General features: G+C 47.3%; 1 protein-coding gene across 4 annotated transcripts in view; it reads right to left on the minus strand.

Annotated features, from left to right (window-relative positions):
* Window positions 1-18,589, minus strand: part of BICRAL (BICRA like chromatin remodeling complex associated protein) — a 744,270-nt gene that overhangs the window by 639,265 nt on the left and 86,416 nt on the right. The window contains exon 2 of one of the 4 annotated variants that reach the window (XM_086927817.1): window positions 12,107-12,189. The exons of the other annotated variants lie outside the window; for them this stretch is intronic. The gene's annotated coding sequence lies outside the window, so the exon portion shown is untranslated. The remainder of the gene's footprint in view (window positions 1-12,106; window positions 12,190-18,589) is intronic. 4 annotated transcript variants of the gene reach the window in all.

An 18,589-nucleotide genomic window follows, 5' to 3' on the forward strand; every position in this document is an offset into this window, starting at 1 on the left:
CGAGGACACACGCAAGTACTGGGGGGGAAGCCAATAACAGCGCAGACTTTTGCGGCTTTGCTAGGTTTTCAGAAGACTCTGGGGTTATAACGTGCTTTATTTACTGATTATTCAGACATGTTATGATGTTTTGTAAGGTCCTAATGTAGCGTTAAGGCTGTATCTTATTGTCGACATTCTAGACTGCCATTGAATGGAGGGCTCAGTTCCCCTCTGCGTTTTTAGCATGGTTGGGTGGGGTCCAGGCACTCTGCCACGTTGGGGGGTGGGTAGTTCTACATCCACAGGCAGGGGAGCAGGGAGGGGGGCGGAGAGGAGTGAGGGGAGAGTTCATGGGGGGGAACGGAGATCTTGTATCTTGCAACGCTGTAAAGCTCATTAAAATAATGGCAAGGATATGTGAAGGGTTCTTCAGTTTTGTTTTAAGTTTAAGTTTTGGGCTATATTTCACTGCTCTGATTGATGAGGTGCATACTGATGAGATTGGTTTACAACACTGGCTTAATTTTGATGGAAGAAATGGATACAATGTGCAATGCTGCAGACGTTAGCGTTCCCCTGCTGGCCCCGGTGTCTCCTACTACTTTGCTTACCTGGAAAGTGCATGGGCTGTGGGATCAAAATAAACGAGGACTGGTGTCACAATAAATACGCCGAGCGGCACCTGCTGTAGCATTGCTCCAAGAAACACATCTGGTGGGCTCGGCTTGTAAAGCTATGGACCGTTGGGGCTACACAATGGTGGCGCACTCAGAGTTCTCAACGGGCTCCAGAGGTGTTGGCATATTGGTTCGCAAACGATTCCCACTAATTGTCCAACAGGTCTGGAGGGATGCACAGGGACAATTTGCTGCTATCTCATGCCAATGGGAGGGGAAGAGATTTAATATAGTGTCAGTATACATCCCACCGGCCCTCCATTCTGTGGTGCTTCCTGCCCTTAGTGCTTTTTTATTGACCTTGCCAGAGGGGGAGCTCATTATGGGGGGCGACTTCAATGCAGTTTTAAATGCTGCGCTGGACTGCCATCCATGCATGTCGCAGGGGACGGGGAAATCCCGATTGAGGTTTTTTTGGGATGCACTCGGCCTTACGGACGGGTGGAGATACAAACATCCTGGTGACCGTGGGTGCACTTTCCACTTGGGAGTTCACGGTAGTCTCTCCCGTATTGATGTTTTCCTATCCGCAGATAGACTTCATCACTTGACTGAGGCAGAGATTAGGCCGCGGGGCATCTCTGACAACTCACCGGTCGCTATGACATATACCTCCCACGTCAAGGCTCGGAAACGAATCTTTCCAATTTCTCCTGGCTATTTACAGATCCTTAAAATTCAAAAGGAACTTATTGCAGTCACGAAGCACTACTTTCAAGAAAATGCAGATTCCGTAAACTCATCAGGCGTCCTGTGAGGGCAGGCTATAGCCTCGATAACGGGGCACAGGCGGGCAGCTAGATGTGACTTAGATACGATTCAAGTCAAGGCGCTTGGGGGAGGGGGGTATTTTACTTATTGAATATCCAAGTTTTTAGTTGCTTCCTGAAGGAGAGGTGGTTAGAGGGCGCTCCGGGATGATACTGATGAGGGGGATGAGGAGGAGGAGGAATTGATGGCAGCCGACCCCGCTAACACACCCAGGAACACACCTTAGTGAATGTATAGGACCTCCTTACACACACCGGACCTTACTCTGACTAGGATCCTTTTTACACAGCGCTGCCACGGGGGGGGGAGTTCGGGACTGTTGGGTGGTGGTGGGAGGGTGATCGATAGGGGTGGGGGAGGGGTGAAAATCACAAAAGCAGTCCACTTTTCTTGTAAACATGATGTCGGGCGTTGAATTATGCAGCGAGGAATGGACTCAGCGCAATGGCAGATTAGTCTTCTTTCTGGAGACATGCCAGAAATGGTGGGGGGGGGGGAATTGATAATATGTCTTCTTGCTATGTTTTTTGATTCTACCGTAGAATTAATGTCTGTACAATTATTTTGGTGCTGCAATAAAAACGATGTTACAACTGAAGGAGAGGTGGTTCTGTACAAGGCGAAGGTGGGTGGGGAGAGAATTCCAGGTTTTGGCCGCTAAGTAGGAGAAGGTTCTTCCTCCCATGGTGGGTTTATGGATGCGGGGAATTGCGGCAAGGGCTTGGTTGGATGACCGAAGTAGACGGGTGGGGGTGTAGAAGGACAGTCGCGTGTTGAGGCATTCGGGTCCTAAGTTGTAGAGGGCTTTGTGTGCGTGGGTGAGGAGACAGAACGTTATTCTCTTGTTGACAGGAAGCCAGTGGAGGTCTTTCAGGTGACCGGAAATGTGAGCTTGACGGGGGATGTCCAGTATGAGTCTAGCTGAGGCGTTTTGGATGCTGGGAGTTTTTTCTGTAGTTTGGCTGTAGTTCCGGCGTAAAGGGTGTTTCCGTAATCCAGACGGCTTGTGACCAGTGCGTGGGTGACCGTCTTTCTTGTTTCGGTGGGGATCCATCGGAAGATTTTTTTGAGCATGCGTAAGATGTTGAAGCATGAGGATGAGACTGCGTTGACTTGTCTGGTCATCGAGAGGGAGGAGTCCAGGATGAAGCCCAGGTTACATGCGTGTTCCATCGGTATAGGTGCGGTTCCCAGGGCCGGAGGCCACCATGAGTCGTCCCAGGCGGAGGGGGATGAACCTAGGATGAGGACTTCCGTTTTGTCCGAGTTTAGTTTTAGCCGGCTGTTCTTCATCCACTCGGCGACTTCTTTCATTCCTTTGTGTAAGTTGGTTTTGGCCGTGTTGGGGTCTTTGGTGAGGGAGAGGATCAGCTGGGTGTCGTCTGCGTAGGAGATGATGTTGAGGTTGTGTTGGCGTGCGATGGATGCGAGGGGACTCATGTATACGTTGAAGAGGGTGGGACTGAGTGATGATCCTTGTGGAACGCCGCAGATGACTTCGGTGGCCTCTGATTTGAAAGGGGGGAGGCGGACTCTCTGGGTTCTTCCGGCGAGGAACGAGATGATCCAGACCAATGCTTTTCCTTGTATTCCGACGTTGCTGAGGCGTTGTATGAGGGTGCTATGACAGACTGTGTCGAAGGCTGCGGAGAGGTCAAGTAGGATGAGGGCAGCTGTTTCTCCGTTGTCCAGTAGCGTTCGGATGTCGTTTGTTGCTGCGATGAGGGCGGTTTTGGTGCTGTGTTTGGCTCGGAAGCCGGACTGTGAGGGGTCGAGGGATTTGTTGGCTTCGAGGAAGGCGGCGAGCTGATTGTTGACGGCTTTCTCTATAACTTTGGCAGGGAATGGGAGGAGCGAAATGGGGCGGTAGTTCTTAAGTTCAGTGGGGTCTGCAGTGGGTTTCTTCAGAAGGGCGCTGAGTTCGGCATGTTTCCAGCTTTCCGGGAAGGTAGCGGAGTTGAGGGAGCAGTTGATGACGTCTCGGAGATGGGGTGCGATGATGGAGTCTGCTTTGTTGAAAATGTGGTGGGGACATGGGTCGGTTGGCGATCCTGAGTGGATGGAGTTCATCAGACGGATGGTGTCGTCAGTGGTGATTGGGTTCCAGGCGCAGAGGTTGTTAGGGGGGGTGTTAGTTCGGGGGTGGGTGCAGTGGACTGGTTTCCGGACTGGTTTTCAAAGCGGTTATGTATGTCGGCGATTTTGTTGTAGAAGAAAGAGGTTAGGGAATCGCAGAGGTCTTGGGAGGGAGTGATGTCGTTGGTGGCGGCGGTGGGGTTGGTGAAATCTTTGACGATGTTGAATAGTTCCTTGCTGTTGTGGGCGTTGTTGTCAAGTCGTTCCTTGAATGCTGATTTCTTGGTGGATCGGATCAGTTGGTGGTGTTTGCGAGTAGCGTTCTTGAAGGTGGTCAGGTTGTCAGTGGAAGGGTTTTTTCTCCAGGCTTTCTCGAGGGTGTGACATACCTTCTTGGATTTCTTAAGGTCATCGTTGAACCAGGGGACTTTTTTGTTACCTTGCTTGATTTGATGGTTCTTCAAGGGTGCTAGTTCGTCTGCGCTATGGGTGATCCACTGTGTGAGGTTGGTGGCTGCTTGGTTTGGGTCCGATGATTTGGCAGAAGGGTTTGGTGTAGCGATGTGAAGAGTTGGTCGGTGGTAATTTTGTTCCAGTTTCTTCGGGGAATAGGTTGTGGGGGGTTATGGGTCGTGGTCTTTTTGAAGTTGAAGTGAACGCAGCTGTGGTTCGTCCAGTGGAGAGCAGTGGTGTGGTTGAAGGAGATGTGTTTGCTGGAGGTGAAGATTGGGTCGAGCATGTGTCTGGCATAGTGGGTGGGGGTTTTGACAATTTGTTCGAGTCCGAGGTTGGCCAGGTTGGCCAGAAGGGTGGTGGTGTTGGGGTAGTTTTTCTTTTCAAGGCGGTAGTTGAGGTCTCCCAGTAGAATGTAGTCCTCGGAGGGGAGGGCGTGTGAACTGATGAAGTCAGTGATGTCATCGCTGAATTGTGTGCGTGGTTCTGGTGGTCTGTAGATGAGGGTGCCTCTGAGTGTGGTCTTAGGATCGGTGTGGATCTGGAAGTGAAGGTGTTCGGCGTGTGAGAGGTAGTAGTCGGAATTGGTCGTGATGCGGATGGTGTTCTTGTGGACGATGGCGATGCCTCCTCCAGTTTGGTTGGTGCGGTCCTTTCGGATAATTTTGTAGCTGTCCGGGATGGCTATGGCGATGTCGGGAGCTGATGATGCGTTCATCCAGGTTTCTGTAAGGAAGGCGACATCCGGTGATGTAGTGTCGAGTAGGTTCCAAAGTTCAATGGCGTGCCTGTGGACCGAGCGGGTGTTGAGCAGGATGCACTTTAGCTGGTTAGTGTCGGAGCTCTGTTTGGAGTTTGTGGATTTGGTGTGGGTCCTGATGCAGTCGAACTTGCAGGAATGGCAGGTGAAGGGTCCATGGGTGTGTCCTGGGGCGGCTTGGTAGCAGGTAGGTGGGCGGCCGGGGTTAAGGGCTGAAAGGGTTGCAGCGTCGTATGTTATGCGAGCGGAGAGGATTTTGTGGGGGCCAGGGGATCTGGCGCTGGGCGCGGTCCAGGCGCGGACGGGCGTAGACGGGCTTACCTTTGGCGCACCTTCGGCACGCATGGGGCGCGACCGCTGCGCGTGAACGCTGCACGCAAAAGCATCTGTCATAAATGGCTAGTGGAGGGGGGAGGGGCGAGGGAGGAGCAGCTGGGAGGCGGGAGCGGGGCGGAGAGGCGGGCAGGGAGGCCCAACAACAAACACCAAAATGGCTGCAAGCCAAAATCGAAACTGGATTGGGGCACAACCTAGTAAGCGCTAAGTAGTGGGCAGTGGCACAGGCACAATCAGGCAACAATCAGGCACAAAATATTAATACAGGAAAAGGCAGCAAAGCACCAATGAATGCTAGTCAATGCGCGCTTTCGCAAATTAGCGCTACGATATGACAATTAGCAGCAAGCAGGAACTAATGGATGCAGGGGCAAAGCAAACTATTACAGAGATCAATCAGAGCAATTCGAACTGTTACAGAGATCAATTAGAGCAATGCGAGGCAGTGAAGCGCTACGATACCACCAGGAGCAGCGTGAGGAGCGGCCGCCTCTGAAGGCTCCAGGACGGTCACAGCGCCACTCACGGATGTCGAGCTTGCAGTATCAGTGGGAGGGAGGAGCAGCTGGGAGGCGGGAGCGGGGCGGAGAGGCAGGCAGGGAGGCACAACAACAAACACCAAAATGGCTGCAAGCCAAAATCGAAACTGGATTGGGGCACAACCTAGTAAGCGCTAAGTAGTGGGCAGTGGCACCGGGACAATCAGGCAACAATCAGGCACAAAATATTAATACAGGCAAAGGCAGCAAAGCACCAATGAATGCTAGTCAATGCGCGCTTTCGCAAATTAGCGCTACAATATGACAATTAGCAGCAAGCAGGCACTAATGGATGCAGGGGCAAAGCGAACTATTACAGAGATCAATCAGAGCAATTCGAACTATTACAGAGATCAATTAGAGCAATGCGAGGCAGTGAAGCGCTACGATACCACCGGGAGCAGCGTGAGGAGCGGCCGCCTGTGAAGGCTTCAGGACGATTGAAACTGAACTGGCCATGCTGCAATCACAGCACGACATTGACCCCACGATAGAGACGGCACAGCAGCTACGCCTCAAACAATGCAAGCTTACTGAACATCAGTGGGAACAAGTTAGACTGCGGCTCCAACACACGCACCACACTATTTATGAAGGAGGGGATAAGGCGGGGAAACTTTTGGCCTGGTTGAAGGAGAGGGCTCAGAGGACGACAGCACAACTCCACACCTCCACGGGCGTGGTTGTCACCACCCCAGTGGACATTGTTGACACCTTAGCTGACAATTATGAACAAGTTTACACCTCTCATTCGCACTTGACGACGGAAGAGGCACAAACCTACATTAAAGACATAAAAAAGCCGTCTCTATCGGAGGATGAAGCCTTACTTTTAGAATCCGATTTTACGAAGGACGAAGTCATTGCTGCGGTTCAGTCCCTGCAATCGGGTAAAGCTATGGGACCCTATTGAATTATATAAGCGAGTATCTGAACTAACAGTCCCATACCTCTTAGCTATGTTTTTAGATAGTCTGAGTAGGGGGGAATTGCCACAGGATCAACGAATAGCGTCAATTGTTGCAATACCGAAACCTGGCAAACCCCCTGACGAGTGTACATCATACCGTCCGATCTCCTTACTTAACGCGGAAGCCAAGATTTTAGCTAAAATGGTTGCCAACCGGCTAACCCCACATCTTGAAACACTGGTCCACCCAGATCAATACAGCTTAATGCCAAATAGAAACACTGCTCTTAATCTGCGACGAGTCCACGCGGTGATGGCACGGATCCCAAGTCTCCCAGAGCCTGCGGTTATTCTATCCCTGGACGCCCGAATGGCATTTGACATGGTTGAATGGCCTTATTTATTTGCGGTCCTCTGGCATCTTGGCTTTGGACCCAAATGTTGTGCATGGGTACAACTACTCTATACAAACCACTGGCACAGGTAGTGGCCAACGGTCATACTTCTAGGAACTTTCCGCTCGGTCTCGGCACACGTCAAGGGTGCCCCTTATCACCATTGCTCTTTGCTTTGATTCTGGAACCACTAGCTGCATGGATCTGGTGGGACCCCATGATAAAGGGACTCAGTTGGACCGCGACATGGGTGGACCGTATATCACTATATGCGGACGATATCCTTTTATACTTGACCCTGCCCAGACGCTTGATCATAGTTCTCCTTGACATTTGTAAAATTTTTGGGCGGGTCTCGGGGTATACTATTAACTGGTCCAAGTCTGTTTTATTTGTCCTCAAGGGCCACCCACCGCAACTTCCGGCCGACTGTCCATTGATAATCACTGAAGAGCCCCTTAAGTATTTTGGGGTTTGGGAGACGCCTAATCAAGAGGCCCTTTTCGGGGGTAATTTGGCACCCCCTCTTGAGCGTTTTCGCACTGATGTACAACATTGGCATACCTTGCCCTTGACCCTCCTGGGGAAAGCGGCATTATATAATATGAAGACATTGCCTCGGCTGCTCTATATCCTCGAGAATACCCCATTCTCTGTCTCTCCAAAATATTTCAGATCCATAGACACACTGTCTCAGGTCTTCTTTAGGGAGATAAACCGTAACCCATATCCCGACAGAAATTAGTTAAGGGCTGGTATGACGGTGGAGTTGCTCTCCCGATATCCAACTATACTACTGGGCAGCCCAGTTGAAGATCATAAATCAATGGTTACACGTGCACCAGACTGAGCCAGCATTTAAAGCAGATAGGTACGACCTAGGTAACGGTGGAGTGTTAGCTGCACTTTACGATAAAACAGGCATGTCGGCCTTGCTTGGCCCTACGGCCCACACAGTTATATTATGGTATGAGGCCCAGGCCCGGCTTAAATGTAAAAACATCCTTACACAAATGACTCCACTTTGGTCATCGCGCCAATAAGGCCGCTTATGCAACAGTAGGGGCTTCCAGGCATGGGATCTGATCGGGTATTTCCACAGTGGGAGACCTCTGGCAACGATGTGCCATCTTAACATTTGAGCAGCTTATGGAACAATATGACCTGGCGCCCACTGAAAGGTTTAGATACCTGCAAATTCATCATGCCTTGGGATCACTTATCCAGCCTGGGGACGAGGTTCCAGACTCTACCCCGCTAGAAGACAGGCTCCTTACAGAGCACATGCCCAAAAAAGCGACCTCATTTGTTTACCGTAAGCTCATTAATAACCTACCGGACCCAACTTTGAAACTAAAGGACAAGTGAGCTAAGGAGGTGGGAGAGTTTGATGAGTCAGATTGGCAGACTGCGCTTTCCTCCCCCCGGGAGGTTGCTATTCCTTCCAGACTTCGACTTGTACAATTGAAAATACTACATTGGGTATATTTTACTAGAGTCACCCTGCACGCGATTGGGAGAGCCGAACATAAATACTGTTTGCGAGGGTGCGGGGAGATGGGGACGTTCTTTCACACCATCTGGGATTGCCATAGCATTGCAAACTATTGGGCCAAGGTAATGAGGACTATGTCACAGGTGGTTAAGGACTCAATAGTTCCGGACCCTAGGTGCTGTCTATTAAACATCTGGGAACCCAATGATCTCACTCACTCCACCCAGGACTGGATGACGTTAGGAATAATGTACGCTAAAAGGAACATAGCTAGATACTGGGGATCCCCGGAGGTACCGGCAGTCAAGGATTGGGGTTCTGATCTTGACTTCGCAATGTTGGCTGAACGAACAGTGTATCTGAATCGAAAATGTCCACGGAAGTGTGTAATGCTTTGGGGTGCATGGAATGAATACAGGGGATATTTGTGTGACCCTCCGACGATGGACAGTCACAGTGACTCTGAGTAAGAGGGTAGGGGATGGGGGACTGCTAACAGGCACGAGAAGTATCCAATTGCCATAAATGTAATGCTTCCTATCAAATGTTTTTTGTATCTAGATCATACGTTTGCCGATCTCTATGTGTGCACACTGTGATTCTCTGTATGCCCTACAGTTGCTTTGATTAATAATAAAACATTGTTATAAAAAAAATAAAAAAAGATCCATGAGTGTGTCATTGCTTTCAGGCAAAGGCGACCTTGCTTCTTTTTGGTCTGGTTTTGGGTCCTCATGCACCTCCACTTCGTAACAATAATTGCGGATTATTTCCCCTGTGACAGATATTGTGGTTGATGTTATGTGTGCAAGAATAAGCATGGGTTTTTCACTATGGATCACCTCTTTGGAATTTGCCACAATTTTTTCTATCTCTATCCAGATCTTCTCCAGCAGCTCCTTTTCTATCCATATAAACAAAAAGATTCTATTAAAAAAAGTGCAAGTGTTAAATTTAGGATTTTTTCAGTTTCTTATTTAAGAGAGTGTGAAATAAGGCTCTTCATCAGACCAGTGAGATGAAGGCACTATGTGCTTTTAAAATACCCCTCACACACTAAGAATCCCTTAGTGTCATGCTTCATCATTGGGGTCTTCCCGTCCCTCTACGGGGCGGGGCGTGCTGCGACCTACGAGCTACGCGGGAGCACTGCTTTAGTCCTACCCCCGTGCCGAGGAGCGGCACGGGGGTAGGACTAAAGCAGTGCTTATTAGCGGTTACTTGACCGCGTTGAAAAACCCTCGTTTTTGCCGGCTCATGAGGCACGCAATCAGAACTGGGAAAAGACCATTGCGTCTTTTTTCAATTTTTTGAGCTTCACCCTGGGCCAACTCATGCCCTGAAGCACAAACTGACAGCTTATTTTTGCTATCGGTTTGTAGGACTCTAGGCAAACCTTAGAACTGAGTACCTTCTAGTAGGGACCATCAGAGGTCCTGATGATCAGACAGTAGGGGACTGTCTGTGAAACATGTCGACCTGGTAGGTGCCAATAGCCCTACCTCACAACCCCTTTTTAACATTCCCAGCCAGGGAAGTGAATAAAATTATTTTTTCCACTAGCCAGGGAATTTTTAATTTTTTTACCCACATCACAAGGTCCCTACACTTCATTAATCTCACTGACACTGCACTAACACATAGTCTCTCATCACACAAAAAATAGTGCTCCCGCGTAGCTCGTAGGTCGCAGCACGCCCCGCCCCGTAGAGGGACGGGAAGACCCCAATGATGAAGCATGACACTAAGGGATTCTTAGTGTGTGAGGGGTATTTTAAAAGCACATAGTGCCTTCATCTCACTGGTCTGATGAAGAGCCTTATTTCACACTCCCTAAAATAAGAAACTGAAAAAATCCTAAATTTAACACTTGCACTTTTTTTGATAGAATCTTTTTGTTTATATGGATCTACAAGGAGGGTGATTCTATCAATTCCTCTACACCTCCTCTATTGCTTTGGAGCTCCTTTTCAATCAACATCAATATGTTTCTCCCTTTACCCTCTTGGGTTAAGCCCATACATGGCTTCACCTATAGTTGGCACTCTTGATTTACCTCTGCTAAGGAGCCCTGCTTTTCTTGAAGCTTGTCTTGTAGCTAATCATGAGGCTTGAGGGCTACATTGAATAAATATTCAGATATCTTAACTTGCACCCAAAAACACACATGATCGAGATTCCATCTAGCCAAAGTGGTGAAGAGTTGACCTGACATTGCAGGGTGTGATATAGGATGACGCAGTTGGAAACAACCAATAGCATATTTCAGGGATCAATACCCAAGCACTCTGTAACTACTGTCAAGCTCTTGAATGTTTAACGGTAGGGTGCATTGAGGATAGGATTTAACTCACACTCCTGTTTCCTAAGCCAACTCTAGTCCGGGTCACAGCTTTAGCCAACAATGCACCCAACCTAGATGTTTTCCAGGTGTTCCTCAGCCTAATAACTATGTGTCCCTTGCTTCCCCAAGAATTCTCGTATATTCTACTCACTATATGACCCCCTTTAATACACCACCGGTTTTTGCATGGTAGGTGTAGGGAGAAGAAGTCTAACAGGAGCAGTGGAATAGTGGGGTTCAGTATATTCAAACTGTGATCCAAGATAAATGTGCACCCTGCACGACAGGTTGTCAAACTAAGATAGGAAAAGGTCACCAGTCTTAACCCCCTCACTGATAGACGGTTAGCTGGGTGTTCCTTCCCAAGTTAACATAGCCCAGAGCATAGCATGGCATAGCGTATAGCCTGCTTCTCAAGTCCTCCATCACTTATCGTTTCTGTAATTAAACAAATGTAAGCCTATGTGAAGAGGTGGCCTTGGATACAGTGATAAGAGGTGGTAGCAGAACGATATCAGGATGTTGCAGTGTTGGGATCTATTGACCTTCCTGCTTACCTGCTTTCTTGGAGTGCATTTGGAGCACACTTGCCACCACAGAAGAGCAGAGAACAGTGAGCTTGGCAGCAATACAGTGACTTATTACACTACCGTAGACCGGGGGTCAGAAGGGAAAAAGTTTATAGACTAGTGGGTGTGTATTCCCTTAATTATAATCTATATACCAAAAAACACACCTCTAGTCTTGTCCATGTGTATCAAATCAGTTTATACAGTTTTAGACCTAGCTCTCTCGAAACTAACCTAAGTGATGTTTATCATCAAGGGGGAAGACATCCCTTAAGGATAAGAACCCTCACTCACCCGAAGGTGACATGCTTCATCATATGGGTCCTCCTTACCAGTGTAGAAAACCTAGTCAACACTGGGAGCTACTACTTCAAGTTTTAAGGAAGGAGCTCAGAGATGTTTTTGGTAAGGGGAATGATAGTAATCCCATATGTGGAATGATGGGTGTAGTGAGGTTAGCAGCGCTGTGTGGAGAATAGAAAGTGAGTTAAAACTGTCTAGATAAAATTCACTGTCAACTACTTTATTCTAGTGTTCTACCTGACAGGATTAAAATGAAACAGCACAGTGGTATGGATATATAACCACTGTCACTTTATGGTCAACATGTTTCAGCCTAGTTGATCAAAACATTTTTATCAGCGGCTTTCTTCAGGACCAGGTATAATCGTATTATTGCTGCTGCAAGATGTGAAAAAATCATAATAATACATTTTATACAACACCGGTATTCCTGTTTTTCTTTCTTTTGTCAGGTTCTACCCAAGCTATCCTCAACTGTAGGATAGCCCAGCCTCACCTCTACCTGACAGGCTGCTCTGGAGGGAGGCTCCGCGCTGTCCGTCGGTACCTCGATTCTCGAAAGAGCTCGCCCCGGACAACCTGACAAAAGAAAGAAAAACAGGAATATCGCTGTTGTATAAAATTTATTATTATGATTTTTTCACATCTTGCAGCAGCAATAACACAATTGTACCTGGTCCTGAAGAAAGCCGCTGATACAAAGGTTTTGATCAACTAGGCTGAAACATGTCATCATTCCACATATGGGATTACTATCCTTCCCCTTACCAAAAACATCTCTGAGCTCCTTCCTTAAAACTTGAAGTAGTAGCTCCCAGTGTTGACTAGCATTACAGTGACAACAGAAGCAGGCCTCAATGTGCAGAGCAGTGGGTGTCCTGCTGGTCCAGCAGAGCAGACCACCCGCCTGTGTCCAAAACAACAAGCAGGCATCCACACCATTGACTGCTAACAATATCTAAGATTGCAAGGAGCTAGCCATGAAACAGGATATACCACCAACTACAATGGCCACCTCCATCTGGTGTGATGGTTCCCCACAAGTCAGATACTTTGCATGCTTGCATGTCTCCTCCCAGATATGTAAGGAGAAATTGCTCAAAGAAAAAAAAAATTCTCATACTTCTTTTCGAGGTTTAATTTTTCATTACTGAAGAAGGCAAAGAATCTGTCAGTATATAAATATTCTATAATCTTACAATGAAAACTAAATGAAATGTAACATCTCCCCAAAAACACGTAAACTATCGAAATAAAACTATTTTTATTTAACTTATATCATTCACATATCCCAAAATCTCAATTGAACCAAACCACACAGCGGCATAAAAAGAGAAACTTATATGGGGTACACCAACTCTAAAGAAAGTATTAGAAATTAGCACCCCATTAAATGTGCACTAGATACGTCTGCAGTGGGTGATATGGTTGTGCTATTACAATAAATGACTACATTGAAAATGTGAGAGAACACAAGCATTCACTTTCCATGGCAGAAACAGAAATTAGAAACATAAGACTTGAGCATCTACCACCTCTACAGCTCATTTTTAGGGCTATAATTAGCACATATGTCTCGAGAATTCCACCTCAAGTAGCCGTATAAATGCCATAATTCCCAAATCTGAAGAGAAAGATAAGCAAGAGTAGAGACACCAGCAGTGAAAACCTTTTCTGAAATAAATATTCGCCCATCTTACTGTGACATATACCAAAGACTAATAAATTTTTCCTCTAGGACAAGAAAAATTGTGATAAAATAATAATCATATTCTGCACTAACACTTTATTAACAATATTTCAATCCCAAATGTGGCTAATGGATGGAACATTTAACGTATGCCCCAACCCATTAACATTTACTGCATACATGGACTGTACATGAATAATGGCATTCACTTGTGCTTGGCCTCCCCCCAAACTGTCTACTAAAGTACCCAGAATTTGTCTGTAATTCTCCAAAAACCTGAAATATTTTCTCAACCAAAAGAAAAATAGATGTTGGCCACGCTTTGACACACTGAATACTAACCATCTATCCTATACCTATACTCAAGGATGGTCCTTCCATTACAACAAAGAATTTTGGCAATCCCTAGGAAAGCAACTTTAAGTATAGCGTACGCCACTATCAGCCAGTTTGCCTTTATGTTAACAATAATGATAACTGTACCCTTTGTCCCGGATTCTGAAGTAGTGATGCATTACGAATTACTACTAGACACCTCATATCATAAAACTAACAACAACCCAGGCTTTTCGTTCACTACTTCAAAGACACTAAATACGGCACATCCACCAACCCAGGATCCACATACTGTGATAGCATGAGGGAATATTTTCGAAAGTATCTTTAACAAAAAAGCTAAAACAAACAAAACAACAAAAATGCGGCAAAACCCTTTCCAAGGTGCACAAGGAGGACACCACCCCACTCTACCAATTTATAGAGATATTACAAAAGAAAGTTCGCTGCCAAGACATCATAAAGAAACAACAACTAGAACACACTTTAAATCCCAAAACATCAAAACAAACAAAAACAATTGCAAACCAAGCTCCCAAACAAAGGCCAAAATATTTCAAGGGCTAGGCTACATAGAATCAATAGCCTACACATTAATCAAAACATACACCTCCAAATTAACATTAAAGCACACTTCCAACCTAACAGTAAAAAAATTAACGTTAAAAAACCAAAACAAATCAAATAAAGTTTAAACAAAAAAAACAAAACAATAGACCTATAAGCAAAACGGTGGCTGACTTTTTAAAAAAAATGAAACAAATTTACAGTGTATGTTTTTTTTCTCATATTGTTGTTTTTTTTTGTAACTAAATAACAACTACAAGTCCCTGCACGCAACACAAAAAAACAATTACCTATAAAATGAATACATTCATTATTTAATTTGTAATGTAATGTAATGTATTGGCGTTTATATAGCGCACTACTTACCCGTAGGGTCCCAAGGCGCTTCGACCGCTGCGAAACCCTTCCTGGCTTCCCTGAGAGATGGTCCCTTAATGGGTATCTCCAGGGTGAGACCAGGCATCCCCGGCGGTCTGGTGGGGCCGTTAGTGAAGATGAGGCAAGCTAATGCCCAGAGTTGCCGAGTGTGATCGCTGATCAGAGTGGGCACCGAGGTGAGAGAATTATCGAGTTCGCTGACCCTGGTCCAGAAACCTGCCGCGCCGGGAATCGAACCCTGGTCCCGGGCCGTCCTCTGCTCTCGGGTCTGCCGCCTCTAACCAGTGAGCCACACTACTTCACAGCCACACTACTTCAATTTGTACAGTGTACTGTCGCCCAATTAGTACATCCTGGTGTTAAATGGAGACTTAACCAGATGAAAATGAGGCTTGGAGGAGTGGTGAAAATATACGTTTTTAATGCCTTGTGGATAGGGAGGTGGTTATCAATGTAGCGCAGAGTAAAGGAGACAGCATTCAAATCCTAGGTTGCCAGGAAAGGAAAGAAATTACCACTGGAAAAACGTCCAAGCAAGCCTTAGCTAGCTTGTGAATCTCCTCGCCACATTTATGTGCTGTCCTCTAGAAGATGGGCTTTAGAGGGAGTATGGTGAGATGTATTTTTAGGTCGAGCCTGGGAACACGCATCCGAAGGATGCGGTCCAGGTGGAGAACTATAGCTAGCTGACACGGGGGAATGACGGACAAGAAACTGCCACGCGCTTCTCCCCGGCTGGATTCAGCTGCGTGCACGCGCACTTACACTCATGCATGCGCACATCACAGCCACACGCATACACAGCCACACGCATACACAGGCACACCCCCCCCGCCCCCGCACCTACACACACACTTGCGCACCTACACGCACACACAGAGACCCCCACACACACACCAGCGCACCTACACGCACGCACGCACACATACAAAGACCCCCCTCCCCCCGCCGCCGCAATCGCACACATACACATACACACACCAGCACCGGACCCCACTCACCGGCTACGCAGGATTTCTCTTCTCTGGGGCGGCCCCAGGGCTCTCCGTAGCTCACGGGAGCCCCGGGCCGCGGGAGGACTCGGCTTCTTTCCTCCATCCCGGCGGGCAGCCAATCATAGCCCAGCAGCAGGCGGGACTTCCTTCTTTCTTCTGGCCCGGCCTACGTCTTCTCTCCCGTTGCCTGGCTTCCTGCATCAGGGGTCCGCCAATGGCAGCACGGCCCCGAGCAGGGAGGCGGGCACAGCCGGCGTCATGCAGCAAGCATAGGCACGTTCGCGGTTGTGCTGTTTTTGTGGTCTTTGTTCAAAATCGCAATGAAACGTGCAGCAGCGTAGGCGGGGACTCCAAAGGCGCGGTGACGAAGAACGGATTGAAAATTGTAACAAACGGCCATAGTATAGCATTTCAGCACCAAGGGCTGACTTTACCGTGGGTTGATTTTCAAACTCTGCAACTTTGATTTATCAGTGAGCGTCATTGGCTACAGTTGTAACCTGTGTCCCAATTGGATATTTGGGTCTTGATTTAACGAGGGGGTAGTGCAGGATGTGGATTGCACGTGTATATCCGGATATCCTCTTTATTATGAGTGAGGCTGACAGCCCGCTGATGGAAGGGCCGCCAGCTCCACCGTCCGCTCTGTTTCGCTTCTGAGGCTGCCTCATCTCCCTCCGGACCTTTAGTTGCTGGTCCAAACTGACCTGCGGAGTCACCTCTGTGAAAAGCCACATAGGGCGGGTACAGGATTTTGCGAGGATGGTTCCATCGCAGAACGGCTGTTCCGACGGCGGGTTCATCCACTCTGGAGAATTCAGCCACGTTTACATCGGACAGATATTACTCTGATCTTACTCTGTTGTCCTCTCAGGGAAGGTTAATCCGCCAACATGGCCCATGAACAATCTACCAGCTGGTCTACACATTGTTCTTAGATTCCAGATTCCCTCTCCTCTATAGTTGATGCAGCTGCTATCTGTTTCCTAATCCAGTCAGTATGTATGTGCCTCTCCCCCAGAGTTGTCTGTCTATCTACCCCCCCCCCACACGCACACACGCATTATTTCGGCGGGGGGGTATGTCTGTACCAACCTGTTTCTTAAATCAGTCGGTCTGTCTGACCCTCTCTCCCATAGCTCATCGCGCTCTCGCAAAGCTCAGTGTGTCTGTTGGTTCAAATATTTTCTACTTTAAATTGTGCTTGTTAAAGATAGTTTGGGGACATCACAGGCAAGGGCACTTGAGTTGAAGGGCTGCAGCAGAGGGGACAAGGGGTCATTGCACCATAACTTATCTCTGCGTGATGGAGTGCCTTACAGCCTCAATCTGAAAGTTAGTTTTCAATTAGGCACACAACACCAATTTGTTTTTACTGCCGCTGCTGACTTGTTATTCTTGGCAGGCCCCAGTGCCCATTAAAAGGGACGCCTGGTTTAACGGAACCTCTGCCCCGGGCGTTAATGGGGCTTTGAAATATCTGCACTCTTTCAGCTTTGTGTTTCTGAAACGCACTGAGAAAGTCCAGCCTGGAAAGTACCTTGCTGACCTCGGCCTGATCCTCGTGGTAGCTAACAATACCAAAATATTCCCGTGCACAGGGCAACCGAGTGTGATATTCTGATTCTAAAGACGACGTTTGGCCCAAGACCTGGCTTCATTGGTGCATTGCCGGGTTCCACGCGGTAGTCGTGGGGAGCAAGTGGCCACGACACGCATTGGTTTGGGCGCGCGGCATCCCTAAAATCTTGATCCTGTAATGAATTGATCGGTACTGAGTTACGAGGCGGCAAGGCAACGTCTAGCGCTGCATGTATTCCGAAGCAAATACATTTTAAATATAGAGTCTGTTTGAAATCTCAGCCATAGCTCTTCTGCGCCAAGGTCGAACCGGAACAGAAAATAGACCGGGGCACCAAAATAAAACTGATCCCAAATATTGAATATCGCGTATCTAAAGAAAAGCTGCCCTGATTCTGCTAATCAAGGCAGTTTTGAACTTGTAAAGACACGCGGTGTGTGTGAAATGTGGGGGATTGCGTGCGTTAGAGCTTGCTGCAGGGAACATTTGTGGTAATGTCTGTGAAATCAAAAGTAAGCAAGCACTGGCAAAACCAATAGGTCTCACCTATGCGAGGGCTATTGACTTTGGAATTTTTTTTTAGCTATGTTGTACACGAATGCGTCTGGTGTTTCGGCATGACCAAAGGTTAGTGGAGTAGATGGGGTAGTCTGCTGGGTGCTATGACGCGCTCCATAGGCAGCTGAACTGGGCCCTTAGACGCCGCCCTCCTTTGCGCAGATCTCACGGACGATGTCTGTGGCCAGTGGCCTGGTGGAGGTTGTGACACCCTGCGAGATCTCTATCCCAATTGTAGATTTATTACTCAGGCCGATGATTTTCCACTCTTGGTGCTTATAATTTACAATGTCATGTCATGCGATTGTTATGGTAGAACATATTGAGCAGTGGGCGGGGGAATGTTCACATACATTGAACAAAGATGTAACATTGAGATCCGGAATATAACAAATGGTAGTAAAGATGTATATTTAAAAACAATAGATTCCAAGATTACAGAACAGTCTTTGATACCAGGTAACTTTCCCTTTCCTCCATATCCCCAAGTTACACCGTGTTCCGTTGGGTTTTAGTGAAACTTCGAACACTCTAGGAAGACAGTTCACTGCCCTTTCACTGTACAATACAATACAACTATGGCTTGTTACATATAATATTGAAAACGCTTCCAATTAAAGCTCAGGAGAACCTACCACAATGTTGCTGCTCTTGCAGTGTCGTGTGCTTGGCTTTTTTATAAGTAAAATTTAGCAGAGCGTCTTTCAAGCATATTGCATTAGAAATGCTATAGGTGTCGCATTTGCGAAAGTTATAACTATTAGCATTGTAAATGACATAGCTATTAATTTAGCTATTTTCAAAAACAAGACATAAATAAAAAATGTGTCATTTACAATACCAATAGCTCAAACTTTCCTAATGCGAGACCTA

This window comes from Lissotriton vulgaris, chromosome 6 (genome assembly GCF_964263255.1).
Source record: "Lissotriton vulgaris chromosome 6, aLisVul1.2, whole genome shotgun sequence".
NCBI classification, from domain to species: Eukaryota; Metazoa; Chordata; class Amphibia; order Caudata; family Salamandridae; genus Lissotriton; species Lissotriton vulgaris.